The sequence below is a fragment of the Melopsittacus undulatus genome, chromosome 6 (assembly GCF_012275295.1).
Source record: "Melopsittacus undulatus isolate bMelUnd1 chromosome 6, bMelUnd1.mat.Z, whole genome shotgun sequence".
Taxonomy (NCBI): Eukaryota; Metazoa; Chordata; class Aves; order Psittaciformes; family Psittaculidae; genus Melopsittacus; species Melopsittacus undulatus.
The window spans coordinates 68,151,287-68,169,826 of record NC_047532.1 but is presented as its reverse complement, the minus strand read 5'-3'; positions in this window follow the sequence as shown (position 1 = coordinate 68,169,826).

The following is an 18,540-nucleotide window of genomic DNA, read 5'->3' as shown; positions in this document are numbered from 1 at the left end:
TCCCTTTTGGACACTTCAGAACTACCAAGCTGGACTGTAAAAGCCATCTTCATATAACAGAACCAGATAGTGAAAAGATTAACTACAGCTTTCTTCCCACAGCGGGTGTGTGTTAACAGCCATCAGACTCTGGCATCTCAGACACAGCCTTGATCCAACAGCAGAACTGTCACTCAGTTTCCTTAAATTCAGAAAGCTGAGTAAGTATCACAGAGTACTGTATTAATGGCAAAACAAAAGATCTGTGTCACAGCTAAGAGGCCAGAACCTTTAAACTCTAGCTTCCCCAAGTACAGCACTCAACAAGTCACACTATAATCAACTGTCTTATCTGCTTACAAATGTTGCACAAGTGTTTTTGCAACTACTCTCTAATCCAAGAAAAAAGATGTTCCGTACATAGAGAAACTCTGTTTGGTATCTTTGAATCCATGAGCACAATGGACATGCCATCTGTATCAGTGAAGCTTCAAGTACCAGATCTGCATATTCAGCTGAACAATTTCTCTGTTTTAAAGGCTCTTACCAGATGCTGCAAATATACTTGCAAGGAGATAAACCCAAATTAACAATAAGAGTGCTTAGTAAAAACACCAACTAAGTATCTCCCCTAAGGAGTCTGCTCTAGAGCTCAGACCTGGCTTGCCTGCTGCAGGAAAGTACAAATCAAAAGCAAGATGGGATCTCTTAAGAACAGATGCCAGTGACTGGGGTCTGTGCACATGGATAAGGCCACAGCATCACCAGTAGACTACAGAGAAAACACCAGATTTGACCAAGGGACAGTTTTGTTTTATTTAATTCTGATCCCCAGACCAGAAACCCTCAACATATGATAAGAATAACACATAGTTCAGAGAACAGGGTAAGAATTAAGCTGTTTCTGGCGTGCCCTGACTTCATCTTCTCTCTGGGGGACAACAGCCAGACACAGAGAGCTGAAAGTACAGGGCAACGTACATCCCAGGGGACTCTATATCTTCAGCTACACATCTGTGGTGTGGCTTGAGCAGGCCACTTGTTCCCCTGATACAGACACAGATAATTTTTTTCTGAGAGTAGCATCTGTGCTCCTAATAGTGATTCACATCTGATAGTGCTCTTGCTAGTCCCACCATGCTTTCTTGTCCTCTTCTTTCTTCCAAAACACATTATCCTGTATCCATGTTGCATTTCTGTCTTGTATGTGCTTTCCTTTGAGAAGGTGTTATGCGTATAAATGCACCTTAGCAAAGCAAATCTTTGAAACATATACCTTAAAAGAGTATAGGAGTTCAGAGCAACACTAAGCACAACACACCCATAATATTCCTAATTCAATCTCACCAATCATTCTGCAGTCTTGCAAAACGTCAGAGCTACAACCTATTTATAGATATGTCCAGAATTCTAAAATCCTTACTGGGTGTTCCATCAAGCAAGAAACACAGGAAACAAATGGGAATCTTTCCCTGATAACACCATGCATTTGCTCCAAAGGGCTAATTTCAGTTCGGTAGCTCCACAGTCAGCTGCTTCCAGGGAATACTTATTTGAATCAAGGACATTAAGCATTCTATAATACTGAACAAAAGCAAGCTGAAACACAGTGAACACCTCAAATTTTGCTTACCTAAGTTGCTGCTTTAGCAAAGAAAGTTACTGAAACAGGCCAGCATACCTCCTACAAAATTACCATAGATAAAACCAAATAAAAAGCCATACTGTGAGCTACACATGCTACAGATATGGACTTCTACAAAGATAAGGTAGAAATTCATGGACCTTCCACAGGCAAGCATCCCGTCATCTACAGTAGCTCTGTAGACTTCAGCCCCTTGCTATAGTGCTACAATACGTTGACAACAGGATAAGGCAAAACCTGCTAATACTCTTACTATGTGTTAAAGATGCTCTCTCCTCTGAGCTTAATTTGTGTATGCTTCACATATGGCAGATCTTTCTTCATAATGACAAGCTAGGAAAAAAAAGATTTACTATACTGGGTAAAGTAGCTTGGACAAAAAAAGGTAGTATTTGGTGCTATTATGTGTACACATGCAGAGAGTCAGGCCAGAGTATACACACTCATGGGCTAACTTCCCAGGGGAACTAGATGAGAAGTCCAGGGGAGAGACACACAATCTTTAGGAAGGGAGAATTGTCTGCGAAAACGCACATTGATGCTCTTACACCTTAATTGCTCTTTGGAGAGAACAAGTCAGGAGTTAAAATTCCATATGCTATTTTCAGTAAATGTACAGCTAAATCAACAGTTGCTTGTGTTCTATCCCATCTCTGTGAGTTACTATGTCTTTACAGAGCCTTTGTGAAATGAAGAATCACCTTTTAAAGAGAGCTCAAGGCCAGACTTTCTAACATAGGGACTAGACTTCAGGCTAGACTGCTATAGCTAAGAAATAGGATTTACCTAGGTTATACCTCCTAGCTTGGTATTTTTATGTTCCACCATTTTTAGTATGCACATTTTATATTTGTCTAAAACACAATATATAATTATATACACATAAGTTTAGAGCAATGCCTCCTATAAAGAAACTACTCATGCCAAGCACACAGAGAGATCTCCATCCTTTAGTATGGATACAGCCACAGAAACACAACCATGTGAGGGATCTATGTTATTACAAATGGCATTACTTTTATTAATGTAACATTCTGGAAAAGCTCTATGCAGTATGATAAAAACTAAGCCAGCACTGACAGTAATACTATTTCTGCTGAAAATTGAAGTAATTTTAAAAGAAACTACAGGAATACAAAGCAAGAATTACAGAAACACTGTTGAAGAGTGTCCTGGGTTCAGCAGTAGCAGTCATTTTTTCTCCTTCTTGGTAGCTGGTGCAGTGCTGTGTTTTGACTTTCAGGCTGGGAACGGTTGCTGATAGCAAGTATGTTTTGAGTTACTGCTCAAATGTTTCGTTTGTCCAAGGACTTTTCTGAGCCTCATGCTCTGCCAGGGAGGAGGGGAGGCTGGGAGGAAGGAGAGGCAGGACACCTGACCCAGGCTAGCCAAAGAGGTATTCCATACCATAGCACGTCATACCCAGGATGTAACCGGGAGAAACCTGGAAGGGCTGCAGCTCAGGGGGGATGGAGGAGGTATCAGTCGGTGCCCGGTCAGGCGGGGGGGGTGAGTTATGGGTCGGTGGCTGGTGAGGTGTTGTATTCACTTGTTATTTCCTTTATCATTATTGTTTGTAGTAGTAGTAGCAGTAGTGATTTGTGTTATACCTTAGTTATTAAACTGTTCTTATCTCAACCTGTGGGGGCTACATTCTTTGGATTCTCCTTCCTAACTCTCTGGGAGTTGGGGGAGCAAGGGGGTGAGTGAGTGCATGAGCTCTGTGCAGCTTGGTTTTAAACCACGACAAGGAGAAACAAAAAAGTCAACCCAAAACATCATCAGGCAAACGTGAAACCTGTGGAAGGCAAAACTTACGATGCGGTTATACTTCCAGCAAAAGGTGAAGCAAAGCTAAGGAGTGGTCAGCATTCCATCTTCAAATTATGTTTGAAATGTAATGCTAACAGCCTCCAGGGTATCCCAGTTGGATACAGGACAGTCTCAAATTCACAGCTGAGGAGAGCTCTAAGTAGCTAGATATTTACATAACGGGCAGAGAGACTGAGGTGCTTAAGAACTGGGTCTACAACACCACACATTGTATTCTCAGTACAACCACATAACCCTGTGGTACAGTAACAGGCCATCAACTGCTGAGTGAATTTGCAAGCCCTCAAGCCGAGGCTTGCCAGGCCTGCTCTATGTACATCTCAACCTACCTGTTGCTTTACTTAGTTTAGCCATGACAGCAACTTCTCTAACAGACATGGTTATCTCATCGGGTTTACTTCTGGATTGTGTAGTACCAGCACAGCATAGAGAGAGCAAAGCCCTAGTCTGACAGCAGAAGCCTTGTGAAGACAGAGGATGTAGCATAAAGGATTACAGACTTGGGAGAGGTCCTACAGCTAGAAACAACTTGTCAGTGGTCAGCTTAAAAATAAATACAGACCTGTATCTGGATAAAATAAGTTTTAGCCGTAACAAAATGTAGAAAGAAACAGCACCAAACATATGCAAAGTATACCATATATAATAAATTTGGATCTAAATCAGAGCTATGGACCAGTGAAGAAAGAGGGAGGTTTAAAAATATGTCAGCCAACATCTAAAAAGAATCCTGTATGGATCCTAGAGAGAGGAAGGAAAAGAAAATGATGCAACACAACACGAGCAACCTACTCCTCCTGGCAAAGGATTCCATAACTCCAATACGGGTATGAATCCACCAATGTGAGGAGGAGTGGAAGGGGGAGCACACCACCTAGGAAAAAGGGTACAGAGAAGTGCATCTATGACAATTTTAACATTGTAAGGTTTGCTCTGTAACGGTTAGAGCTGCACTGACAACAATTTGACTCTCAAAATTTCAATTGCACAAACAAAAATTTCTTGCCTTCACTTACCAGGAGGTGCTTTTGCTGTGCCCATAAACAAGATTTTGAGCATCAGAAGGAAATTACAACATTAGACAGAATCAGCTGAAGTTTTAGAAACTGACAAAATAAAAGCCAAAATCAAAGCTCCTTCACAATACCAAGCCAGAGTTGATTACAGTATTTTGTTCTTTTCAGAAGCATGTAACTGAAAGTGACTGACATCCTCCCTCTCCTCACGTCTTCCAACCATCCCTAAACTAATGTTGACAAAACCTTTCCTAAATTCCTTTCAATTTGCCAGGAGATTGGAGACATTCTATTAGAGAGGAAGGTGAATATGCACAGCTTTGTCAAATGGTGAGATGGGAAAATATCAATGAAGCATATAAACAATAATAGAGTAGCTTAGTCTGGCCCAAAGGTACAACTTAAGGGAGAAATGAGGATGGATAGCAAGCAGGGCTTCTTGACAAATGAGAAAGCCTTTAGCTCGCTTTCAAGGAATCTACTGTGACCTCTGTTCCTCAAGAGTTTCGAAACTAGACTCAACGAAATGCAAGAGAACCATCTTGCAGTGGCAAGGAAACAAATGATAGGGCCTATCCTCTTCTATTGCCTATTTCTATTTCTCTGAAGCACTGCATCAAACCATTGAACTAATATTGTGTGTGCTCACTTGAGGCTGGAAATTTTCTGCTTTGCTGCTGCCCTACTTACAGCTTCCAGCATAAATTCTGGCTTCTCTGTATTCACAGGCAGAAGAATTGGGACCTGCTCCCCACATCAGCATTAGAAAATCATAGAAAATACTGAAACATTCTGTCTCCTACTGAAAGTGCTGTACCTTCACCACTTGACTGGTCACAGCCCAACAAGTCACGAGCTGTAAATTTACAACTCACGCAGTTTAGGCTTCAAAGCATTTGTTATATGTTGTAAAATCCAAAACCATTGCTACAGAACCAAAATGCCAGAAACACTCTTATGTTCAGTAAAAACAACAATGGATGTTCCACCGACAGGAAGTCCCAAGAAAGATTTTGCTTTTCAGTTTCTATAAATAAACTGCTCCTTGGATAAGAAACTGTAATTTAAGATTTCTCTATGGAAATCTTATCCCAGAAACTATATATTGGCACAGAACATACATCATTAAAGTAACTGAAAAATGAAGGTCCAAATTAATATTCAATCATGAGCTACATTCTCTGCTTACATGATCATTAACTGAGTTATCATCTGTCAATTCACACAGATAATTCTAACCTCCCTGCTAAACATATAAAATATCTTCTTTGGTGGATGAGGATAAAGGAACATTGGCAGGGCAAAGAATTCTAGAATTGGAAACCATTCAAAACTGTCAAGAGCCTCTCTGACTCTATTTTCTTCCTTTAATAGTTACAACATCAGATTTTGTTTCAGAACTAAACCAAGTAGCTCTTGATGAAATCTGAAGGAGTGGCTGAGATACATTAGGCACCAAATTTAATAAACCAAAGCAATTAAAAGAATTGTCATAATTTATGTTTCATAAAATCCCAGTTCTTTCTAATGAGCCTAATTTAAATCTTCAGACTTGATGTGCTTGAAAAAATAACTCAAGAAATATTGGAAAAATTGTGGCAGATTTATCAACCCGAAATGTTTTCACTAATGAATGTATTGAAAAAGCAGTTTAACACCATTTACTGCCGCTGTGACAAATATGACAGGTTTACAAATTAACACATTGGATACTAAATGTTAACATCCATGTTCTGTCAGGTCCTCCTGTGACTAATCAAAATGTAGCTTTGACTGCTGTGACTAATAAATAATCCTGGTTAGTAAAATCGCTTTATCTTGTAATTATGGCAGTGTGAACAGTACCTTAATTATAGCTGTTCCACAGCCTCATCTGTTACTGGGATACACAACTGGTATTCCAGTTTGAGACTTCTAGATTAAGAGTGCAACTGCAAGGCCATGTATTAAACTGATTGTAGGGATACTGCAATGTAACTGATACAGACACAGGTTTGGCACCTGAACAGTAGGCAACTTACTATAACTGCATATTTCGACAAGTAAAAGGGTCAGTCTTGGACCTGCTCTGTTAGCAAAATAAATTAAGTGAAAACTACAGCAATTTTTGAAGGAATTACCTGAACACTGGATGAATGGTACCAATAATTGCTTCCTCCAGTTGCCATCCAAAATAAAAGTATTAGTGACATTGTACTGGAATTTCTCAGTTTGAATTAATACTGGAAAAGCCTCACAGCATAATAAGAAGTAAATTTCAGGATGAGGGGAGATTTTTACATTCAAGTGTTCTGAAGACTCAAGCTTATTTGCATTGTTTTCCACCAATTCTAATACCGCTGGAAACTTTAACACTCATAGATCAGAAGGTACAGGCAAATAAACTGGCCATATTCAGTGTGGGATATAACAACTAACCAGCAGCCTTTCTCTTTTCTTCCTGTGGCAAGCATGCTACTTAAACCACAGTTCTTAATAGTGTAATGCAATAGCGAGCAGACTTCAGGCACTGCTTACTTCACTAAATTTAAGAGTTGGAAAAGAGAGAAGAAGGTGCCTCTCCCCCATTTCTTGATCCTGCCTAGGTGACTGGGTGTTCATCAGGCCAGTGCCAGCATTGAACTTAACCGTTAATTTTAAAACTGCTAGTGCTAGTATTCAGTATTCCTCCGCAGGATTGAACAGAGCTGATTAAAAGATGATTAAAAGGGAGTCTCTACTTCTGCAGAAAGCACAGACTGCAGGAACTGTCAACATCTTAAGTTCTAAAAGTCAGGACAGAATTACTATGCAAACCAATACACAGTACAAGCTCCTAAGCGTGAGGGCAATACAGAAAGCAAAACTACTTCATTACCTGCTTGTCAAAACTAGAAGCCAAGACAAAGAGACTGGAGATTTGAAGGCACAGGCACAGGGATACTGACCTCAGCAGGGGCCTGAGTGGCAGGAAGGCATCAAGAGTACAGAGAACTAAGGCTGGGCATGCAAACTGCTTCACTTTTATTATCATCCAAGGAGCAAAAGCAAAATGAAAGCTGCTAAAAGATTGCAATGCACTCCAGCAGGGTAGTGAAGGTCAAACTCAGCGAGAGACAATGCATTCTAATGAATATTTCCCTCAACTCCTGGAAGATTAGATTCAGCACATCTTTAAATCCCACCAATATATTAAACTGCTAAAAAAAAACGAATCTCTCAGACATGCAAACTGTAGAAATATCTCATTTTGTCCTGGCAGAGCTTCTCAGGTGCAATTCTCAAAAAAAAGTCTTAGGAGAGGTATCTGTAATAAGAAAAACTAGTTTTCCTAAGAAACAGGACCCACCACTGCAAGGAAACTGAGTTAACAGGCAATAGTATCGCCATAAGAAATTAAAAACTTCTCAGATTTGTGTGGGCATGTAAGTAGAAAGTCTTCTGCTAATGATCAACCAACATAGCTAGTAGGATGGAATAGATCACTGTGCACTTCTAATCTAGTGGGATTAGAAGATTTACAGAACCTAAAATGAACTAGCATTTACATGCATTTATTCAGTACAAGTACATGGGTTTAGTCCATTATAAAATTTACACTGTAGAGACCAACTGATCAGAAAGGACAAAAGAAGGAACATGAAGCTCAACTACAACTGTATCAACCTTATGACTAACATTTTTCCTTGACCCACACTACAGATGATTAATGGGAAGTTAATGACTTAAAGAACCTATAATGACAGCCATCTATATGACACTTCTGAAGATACAAATACCCACACAGGAGTGAATGTTAAATGGAATTAAAACCAAGGTATGTATCCTCTGTACTACTTCATAAAACCTCATACTGCAAACTTACTGCCACTGGACCCAACACATTTCTGAATAAGAAGATAAACAACTGAGGCTCAATTCACTAGTATATTATCTCATTTTTAAGTGTTTGCAAGTAAAGTGTACAGAGTAAATCTTTTTCAGGCCTTGCTGCTATACAAAGCTAGTTGTCAGCTTAGGACACTGCAGAAGATAAAAGACTGAATCTTATGTTTGTGAAGTTACATTACTAAGCCAATTAACATTCAAATAGTTCCTTTTTATGACACTAGAACAGACAATAATCTTGTGCAGAAAAAGTGTCTTGTTTTTTCAGCTTGTCCCCATTTAAAGCACTCAGCCATATTTTATCTTCAGGTATCACAGTTAAAATGCTGTTGTTTGTTAGTAAAGAAAACAGTTTAAAGAACTTGTGAAACAAATATTACTACTCCTTAAATGAAACTGGAAAATTTGCCAGATTATATTCCAGCAAAACTGATACCTTCCGAGGTTATGTTTGCAGAAAAGGACTTAAGAATGATAAGAATGGATGAGACTACATTGTATGGCACAACAGCTGATAATGTCTCTTCACCAGAAAAAAAACCAAACGAATCTAAGCTGTATTCCCAGCTGTTGATATAGGTACGAAATATGCTTTGGGTCTTCCAAGTCACAGACTGTGAAAATAGACAGACAGTAGAAAGGAAAATGTGGGGCAACAGTGCAGAGGACCACAATATCATTTCTTTTATTTCTTTCTGACCATGTCCAAACAATTTGAACCTAGAGTGACTTGCACAGAGAAAGATGCACTCAAAAATTTATAGACAGACAGCTATCTATATTACCCATATGTTAAGCATATTCTGGCATTACATCAATTTAGATATATTTGAGGGTTTTAATCTTAACATTTTCAGCCTTTACCACAATCTGCCTTCAGAACAGCTGTGAAACAAACATTTCTTTTCATACTGAACTGGTTTAATTGCTTTTAATTCTTGCTTCTTCACTACAGCACAGGTCTTCAACTGTTAGTTCTTGGTTTAGAAGCAGGCAGCCGTATCACATAGTTAGCATCTACCTGAAGGCTTTCCTGGGTAATGTGCAGCTTGACTGACCTATAAAAATATTGTAGGGAAATAAGCCTGTGGTACCTAAAAGTAATGTGTGTTTGTTCAGCTCAGCACTACTTAGTTCCTTTTTGCTCAAAGAAAAGCGAAATAATTTATCCTTCAAAACACTTTATGAGCTAATTTCAAATGACTGACTTCAAAAGAAAATATGAAGAAGAAAAATGTGAAATTCTTAGTATGTTAAAATACAATAGCAGCAAAAAAATCCACCCCCTTCTGTAATACAGACACAGGATAGTTACCCTATTCAATAGGGTACAGGAGTATAGTCTACAGTGAGTATAGTCATCACAGTTTAGTAAGCATACTGAAAGAACTGCCATTGCAGCTTAAATTAATTATAGGTTTGTACTTAACATGCAGCTGTTTGGGACAGCTATCTTTATTGGATTCTATTATATACTTAGTAAGAGTCACAAAGGGGGCCTGAAACTGATTCAGAAAACCATACAGATGTATTTGCAGAATCATTTCTTAATGTACAGAGAGGATAAGCAGTATGACAATGACAGCAGTAGTCAGATATTCTGTGTATACCTATCTGTATCCTCATATTATTCTTCATCTTCTCAAATGATCAAGTGTAAGAAATTCACTGTTCACCTCGAATTTATTTTAAATGTGCAAATTTGAGATTATTAAGAGAGGTGAACAAGAACAAGAATCAAGTACAGATATCTAAGTAGATTATTTCATTTAGGCACATCTGTAAGCTACTTCTGAAACCAGCACTCAAGTCTCTCACATACAGCTTCTTGTTGTTCAAAACTAGAAGAAAGGAAGAGCTGCTTCCAAGCGGGCCCATATTCCCATTCAAAATGACACCTGCCTTTCCTACTGGCATGGCAATCTCATTAGAAAAACAAAAACTAAGCAGGATGGAGACCTAAATGATTCTAAATCTAAAAAGCATCTGTGCCTTCTACCACTTATGTAGCAAACATACTAGAATTTTGCCTGGGTGTGTTAAAAGTTTTTTTTTGCCTTCTTGCTCCTGAAACTTAAGAGACCATGTTGGAAAGAGGGATTATAGTGAGCCTCTGAGCACTTGCTAGTTTGCTGGGTTCTTTTCTCCTTTATTGTTGGCTAGGAGATACTGTTTTCAGACCACAGAATAAACCTGTAGCTGCACTGTAAACAGGCACACACACACACATATATATATGCATACACACATGTATCAGTCCAACAAGAGTCTTCAAAATGTGCATTTTAAAAGGTGAATTTGCACAATATGAAATTGGAAGGTAAGATTATTTATTCCACATAGTGATAACCTTATTGCAAAGAAATATTTTATACAGAGGCCTCCAAGGTAATTTCGGACTACTGTAAATGTGTACCTACCCCTGCAATAAGCATGTTACATAGCTGCTGTGAGTGGCTCTGACTGACTAGAGCAAGAGGCAGAGTAACACAACCAAAAGCTAATACCAAGTAAATCCAGAAGAAATAGATGGCTACCAAGGATAAGATCTAGTCTTTATTTCTCAAGCTATACTAACTTTGCAGTTGGTCTAGTTTTGAAACATAATTTATGTCCCCAAAAGCATGTGGCTTCCCTGGTGCATACCAAGGAAACAAAAATACTGGTTGCTATTCAAGCTGAATAATTGAGCCGAGACACCATCTGGACTGAGAGATGCCTGTGTCCAGACTCAATTTCCTAACAAATTAATTTTGTCCATTTGGTCAACATACTTCTCTTGTTTTCTGCGATTGGAATGACCTGGTTTACCCTGGAAATACTTTCTCAAAGTGAATTTCCAAGTGAAACTAGTCTGTGCAGAAAATATTTGCGTGCTTTTCCAACAGAGGCAGGAAAACCCCACCATATCACAACTTCTGGATTCCCCACTACAAAACTAACTCAGAGTTTGCCAGCAGCATGCAGAAAGAAGTATACTGAGTACATTTGAAGAGAATGCGAAGAGACGTAAACATCTCATTGGCACGCCTCAGACAGAAAGAGGCTTAATTTCTTTACTAAACTTACACCTGAAGTGTGCTTCCCCTTTTCTTCACCAGCAACCATTCAGACAAAAGGTGCCTATTTCTACCTCTCACCCCAGCTGGCATTTCTTTGTGGTGGTGGTGGGTTTAAAGTAGGTTTTATTGACACTTAATGATGGAAAAGTCAGCTGAGCTAAACATCTCTCAGATTTCATGCTAAAAAAAAATGGATTTTAAACCAAGTTTTACTAACAATGATGTCCACAAACTTATTTACACCTGTTAAGCCTACATCTCTTCTGCAGAAGTAGTTTTTATCTTGTCAGTGCAAATTCTGCAGTTATGGAGAACTATCAGGCTCAGGAAGGGCATTTGGAAAGAGACCAATAGCCAGCTTCAGAGCATGGAAAAGATCTTTATAGCTGTTACTGAGCTTTTGTTGCAAAGAATGTGACCCCTCTCCCTCTTGAGCCTACCCAGTTTTACAAGAGTTACTGAATAGTATAATAGGAATCATAGATAACTTGGTTCCTGCAAGATAACTTGGTTTATGAAGACAAACAGTCAGGTAGAGAAGGAATACACCTAAGTTCAGACTGGAAAAACCTTCTCAATGCAGATTGTCATGAAAACCCAGAAAGAAAACTTCAAATTTTAAGGAAGCATCATAAAAGGCATCAGGACCAGTAGGTGTCAACCCCACAAACATGTTTAAGAAAAATGGTCTCCAGGTACTTCTGCAAGCACATGAGCATTTTTTTTCCACTCCCTTATACTTCTTCCCAATCAAACATCACTTCAAAAGAATCTGTAACTCTTGCACATCTTCATTATTTCCATTGAAATAGCATCTAAAAGATGCTGCACTGATGGTTTCACAAACAGGAACCTTGAACACAGAAAGAGCATGCAAGCACAGCAGTGTCACAAGCACACTGAAGATATTCCTGAGCCTTCTGCTCAAAACAACTGTAATTAGTAGAGATTTCTGAAAGCAAGGGTGCAAAACTTGGAAAGGTTGAAAGCAGCAGCCTCCTCTGTGCTGGTGAAGACTGAAGCCAACAGAATATGTCAAACATAAAGCTATTTGAATATCATGTAGTAGGATCAATATTGGGAAAATAAAAAAGGGGTCAAATCTATATGCTTAATCTAGGTTTCATCTCATGACAAGCCTGAGGAACAGAAGCAGTCTGCAATGGTAGACCATGTATGTTTTGGAACACTTCTGCTCAGTGAGATTCAACCCTTCACCCGTTGAGGAATGATGGAAAAGCTGATGTATTTTTCACTGTATCCAAGGGAATTTTTTAACAGGATCTTTATTTTTATTTTTATTTTTTTTTATGTGAAAGCATATGTACATACATATCTAAGTGTGTGTGCATTTTGGTTTAGGTAGTTGACCACAAGTGTGTGTATATTAGCTTTATTCAAGTGTTGTTAGAAATCTTGTGATTCACCTTACAATTGCAAACTGCTGCTAAATGACACTAGTAACCCTTTAGATGAATGCTATTGTCCAAGTGTGATTCTAAGACTAGATCCAGCCACTCTCATGAGTTTAGAAAGCAACAAGGACTATTATGAACCCTGTGACTCAACAAAAGGGTCTCCCTTACACTTTTGTGCCTTCAGCCTCCTTACCTTAAAGAGTCTTCCTTACCACTTTCACCTTTGACATCTATACAAATAATTTTAGCTCGATTTTACTTACATTTTCCTTTGTATACTTCATCCATGTAATAAGTAACAGAGTGAACCTTGCCACTGAATTCTGTTGAGTTGTGCCTTTATAAATCATACTAAAATTTCTTGCTAATACCTCTGATGGTCATTCTTTGAGGGCCTCTAAACCATTAATTTTTCACCACAAATGGTTAATGCCAGGAAGCTCAATATGGCCCTAGTCCTGATCTCCTACCACTCCATAAGCTGTCAAGGCAATCACAACCTATGGGAAGTTAAACTGCTACTATGCAATACTTGACACACTGAATACCTGATAAGTAAGGTGCTCATGGAAGCAAATTGATCTTATTCTCCTCTTCAGCAAACATGTTACTTGTGATCAGAAATGCAGTGAACAAGTGGTTATATACAGCATTAGTTCCTTAAATGCTTTGAGGCATTTGTAAGTATTATTAAGTTCCTGGATATAAAACTATGGGTAGATTTAGTCTAGCATTTGAGCAATCAAGAATTCCATTCATTAGTGCTCTGATTCAATGACCTTACACACATAATCAATGGTTAACTGATAAATGGGAAGACTTCTTAAAAATCTATTTCTTGAATGCTGGAACTAAATGTTTTATTCTCGACAGCTGTAATTTATAACTCAGTGACAAGAACATTTGTTCCAGCTGTTCAGACCTATTTCACACAGCAGAGAGGGAGCACGCTCTATTTCCAAAGCCAGACGCTACATTTGGATTGGGAACTACTTGATTTATCTAGTATATCTCAAGTTATTAGCTAACTCAAAACAATCAGAAGACATTCTTAATGTTCATAATTAGATTACTCATCATGGGAGCTAGAAGGCTGAAGCTCTTTAAAGCTTCAGAAATAATAAAGTGCCAGAAAAAAAGTAAAACAAACTAGTAGCTTTTAATGCCAGAGCATAATTTTTTAATGTGGCTAAGTAATATCCTCCATTTAATTGGGATGATTCATGCCACGTATGGTCTGTGCCAGTGTTTCAGCATTTTCAGTTCACGTGTTTCTGAATCTGATCTTTCTAGGTCTGATAATCAACACTTTTAGCGTTTCTCACTTGCATTTCTACTTAGAATTAGCAAAAACTAGCCAAATATTTTCCTCAGAAAGCCTGGTCCAAAAAGCTGACAACTTTTTCTGAAGCACTGATGGAGAAGGGTAATTCCTTATTTTCATAGAAAGGCAGCTTCTGAGCACTCAAGAAATGATGGTTAGATTTATTTTATATGGAATTTCCTGCAGTTAATTGAACTTTCCCAACAGGAAATGGTACTTTGGACTGAAGTACCAAAAATTTATCTCATAATGTCAACTACCTGATCCATTTAATTTTATATGTAAATATATATACTAGCATTTCACTAAAATAATCTTTTTCATGATTACCTAAAATGTTCTTTCAAGTATTTCAAAGTGTATGGATATTGCACGTGCTCCCTCTTGTTCCTGTAACTCCCAAACAGCTTCTTTATTATCTCGGGGAAACTAACACTAAACTTCTCAACAAGAAAAAAAATAGGAAAGAACAATTTGCACTGATTTACCTTTTAATGCCTGTATCTCCAGATTTGTTTCCTGCTTGCAAATTCAGCTACCTAATGAAATTGCTATGTGCTGAAATTGAACCCACTTTTGTCCCCTGCCTTTGGAAATTACTGTCATGAGATTAGGTTGCATATTTAGAAACATACTGTGCAGTGCTGTGAGTAAGCGTTTTCAAGGGTATTAAAGATATTTTAAAGTTCTATGATGTGAGAAAGAAATTAAAAGGAAAAAAAAATATCATACAGCACTGGAAAGAAGCCCGTTTCTAATCAACAGGAACTCAGAAAAAGCATGCAACTATTTCTGGTAGACAATTTAGTATATTTTTAACATTTCTTCATCTGAAATATATGGCACAGTAACAGGAGAATTCGAGTAAAAAAGACCTCAGCTCACATCTCATTGCCAATGTAGCAAGATGAGTCATGACTTTTGGTAGGGATCTGCACTCTTCGTCAACACATGTAGGTCCACAGCAGAAAAGTACATCAAAACCATCATTATGATAAAATGCCAATTCTTTTTTTAAATAAATACAACTTCTTGTGGGTTTTTTTAATATTAATTGAAACTTCAAGAGTTTAGCAATTCTGGATTTCTGTTCGTAAGTCAGGACTAAACAACTCTGCACCTTAGGCCTTAAAGCCTAAACCACTTGAATGACACCAAGTATAGTGATGACTGAAGAGGGTCTTTTAATGCTAAATTCCACATTTGTTCATGCTGATTTTCAACATAAAAACAGGATCTTTGGTTGAAAATATTTGCAGAATTCCTCCCACACTGGCTGAACTTGCAATGCAGAGTCCTAGGAGGCTGGTACTCTGAAGGAAAGGAGATTACAAATAAGTTCACGGAACAGCAAAGTCCTAGGTGACTAGATGCCTCCTACCAAGAACAATAAAAGGGAGTTTTTGGTGCCAGCAATAAGGAGCTACCTCTTCTCACAACACAACTGCGTGTTTCCTCACCACTGGTGATGCCATATTTTAAATACTGTGTTCAGTTCTTTGCCCCTCACTACAAGAGACACGTTGAGGTGCTGAAGCAGGTCCAGAGAAGGGCAACAGAGCTGGTGCAGGGCCTGGAGCACAAGTGTGATGGGGAACGACTGAGGGACCCGGTGGGGGGGAAACATTCTGGAGAAGAGAAGGCTCAGGGGGGACCTTAAGGCTTTAGAACTACCTGAACTTACTGCATAAGTAAATAGCAAGTGCCAGGCACTCAGGTATGCAAAACTTCTGAGGATTTTCAGGCTAAATAAAACTTAACTGATGCCACAAAGCATTTTCCACTGCACCGTTCTTTATAAGGAACGCCACTCCCTTCAGATAAACACACCATTCCTAGCAACTTTCATGTGCAGACACATACTCTCAACTATTCCCTTAACCTGTCTGGTCTATACCCATACCATGCTCTTACCTTTCATGTCTGAAAGTAGCATGAAAAGACTCTTCAAAAAAAATTTCAATCCTTTCTGAGATTTTTCTTCTTCTCTACAGTTGCATATAAAGGGTCAGTATGTTCTTTGTCATTTAGTCTTTTGTTGCTCGGAATGCAAAAGCATAGCCTTTTGATTAAGGCTGGCAGCAGCCCAGCTTTGGTTGTAGTTGTTTTAATACTGTAAAAGCATATGGGAAACTCCTGCTTTTATCTTTTGGCTTCTGTAGTCTTTTAGAATTACACACAACATTTTGATTTTCAGAATACTGCTGAAACCAAAACACAACTCTCTGCAAACCCAAACACAACATTCCTGTTTCATTGCCTAGGGCTACAATTTCCTGCCTCTGTATCACTGTGCCCCCGCAAGACTACAGCAGCAGTCTGGATCTCTGCCTTTAGAGGGAAGGACTGGAGTCCAGCTATTCACACGTAGCAGTGGAAGTGCTGTTCAGACCTTCCCCACTGTTCCACAGGCATGGAGTGGCTCTGAATTTATGACACAACAAATTTACAGCAGGAACCTTAACACAAGTTGCTTGCTCAGGATAAGCAGCTGTCAATTCACAACCACTTGATTTCTGACCCTGAATTAGGACTAAAGATGACCTGCTGACATATCCACAGATGGGAGGCCAGTTCTGTTAACAGTTGCAGCAGTGGTTTCTCAAACAACCTCAAAGAAAACATACGACAATCACAGCAGGAGATACAAAGGCCCACACAGCCCATTGTGCTGCTTCTAATAGCAGCCAAAACCAGGTAACCTAGGAAGGAACATGAGAACTGGTCACACAAATAGTGACACTTAACCTGAACCCATCTCCTGCCAACTTAATGTAATGTCTCCCAGTTCTTGCTCTGAGCTCAAGAGATGAATCTATACCTGCTCTCTCCATGCCTCACTGTTTCATAGCTCTCTGTCACCACTTCCCTCAGTAGTCTCCTTTTAATGCTGAGGAGCCCTAGCCTCATTACTCACTTATTTTATAGAGCTCATTCCAAGCTTTTCATTAGCCTTGCAGCCTTGTCATCATTTCACCCCTTTCTTGCATATTTGGGACAGGGTGGGGAGTAAAGAAACCACAACTGCACACAGCATTCAGGATGCAGAAGTTCTGTGCATTAAAATTAGCATATAAAGCATTTCATGCCACTTAAAGTTTGCTCTCTCTTATTGTCCTAACAACACTAATATTTGACATAGCTGTTGGACCACTCCTGAACACTGAGATTGCATTTCTATCATAATCCAAGATCTTGTTCAAGAGTCAGCTCAGAACTAGCCAATGCTACCTCATTCAGATTCCCTCCTTCCCCATATACATCACATTGTTGCTCTACATCACATTTATTTTGTATTTCACTGCTCAGACACTCCCTTTCACTGTGCTCTTATAAAATTCATCAGTCATCATTAATAATTCAAGGTTATTCAGGACAGTGATGTATGACAAAGTATCAATTCTTACTGAATCATTTATGCAAATGCTGACCACCACAGCTCCCAGAACAGGTACATTTGCTAACTCATTAGAAAAGCTCCAACACTTTGTGCAGCCTGACTTCTCCTTACAAAAGCCAGGCTGACTCTGGACTCTGCAAGAAGTTTATCCCTGCATCCAGTAACTCCCTTCTCAATCTACCATCAAATACCATTTTTTTCTTGTACATATCTCAAGCTCATCAGCCTGTGGTTTCCCTTATCACCTTTTTAGAAAGTCGTATCAGATCTTTCAGTCCTCAGGTACACTCCAGAGTGCTTCATGCAATACCACAGTGACTCTTGCTATCTTATTCTTGAATTCCTACAGAAATCTTGGACTAACAACAAATTACTTAGCATCTTCTCCCATTTGATTCATAAATTCCCCTACCAACTCTTCAATTTGAAAGAGATTTTCTTATTAATTCTTCTTTAATTGCCATTAGGCAATAATGCTTTCTTTCTGAGGTGTTTCTCAATAGGTGGGAAACATTAATTCTTTGCCTCCAGTATCATATCCATGCCATCTGCAACTTCCAGCTTCCTTTTTAACAAGCTGCAAAGAGCTATTTCCCCATTTCCACACACTTCCTGAAGTAGACTGTGGCTGTGATAGACTATTTGACTTCTCTTGCTCTTGCTCTTACACTGACATCCTGAGCCAGTCTTAGTGCACTATTCAGCACTAAGTCAAAGGTACTATTTACTTATAAAAGTAGAACTTGTACCACTGTTACAGTGAGAAGAGTTTTCACATAGCAACAGGGCAGCTCTGAATGCTGATACCACAGAAAGTGGCTCCCTTAAACTATACAGGATGAACACAGCTTCCTGAGTCCTATGATCAAAGTAGGCTCAGCCCTGCGCATGTCCTCTACCCATCACCGGTTAGTGAGGATGGTTATACTGAGGGCACCTGGAATAAATGTTTGCCAGTTTCTTCACCAAGTCATGAAGAATCAAAGAACCTTTTAC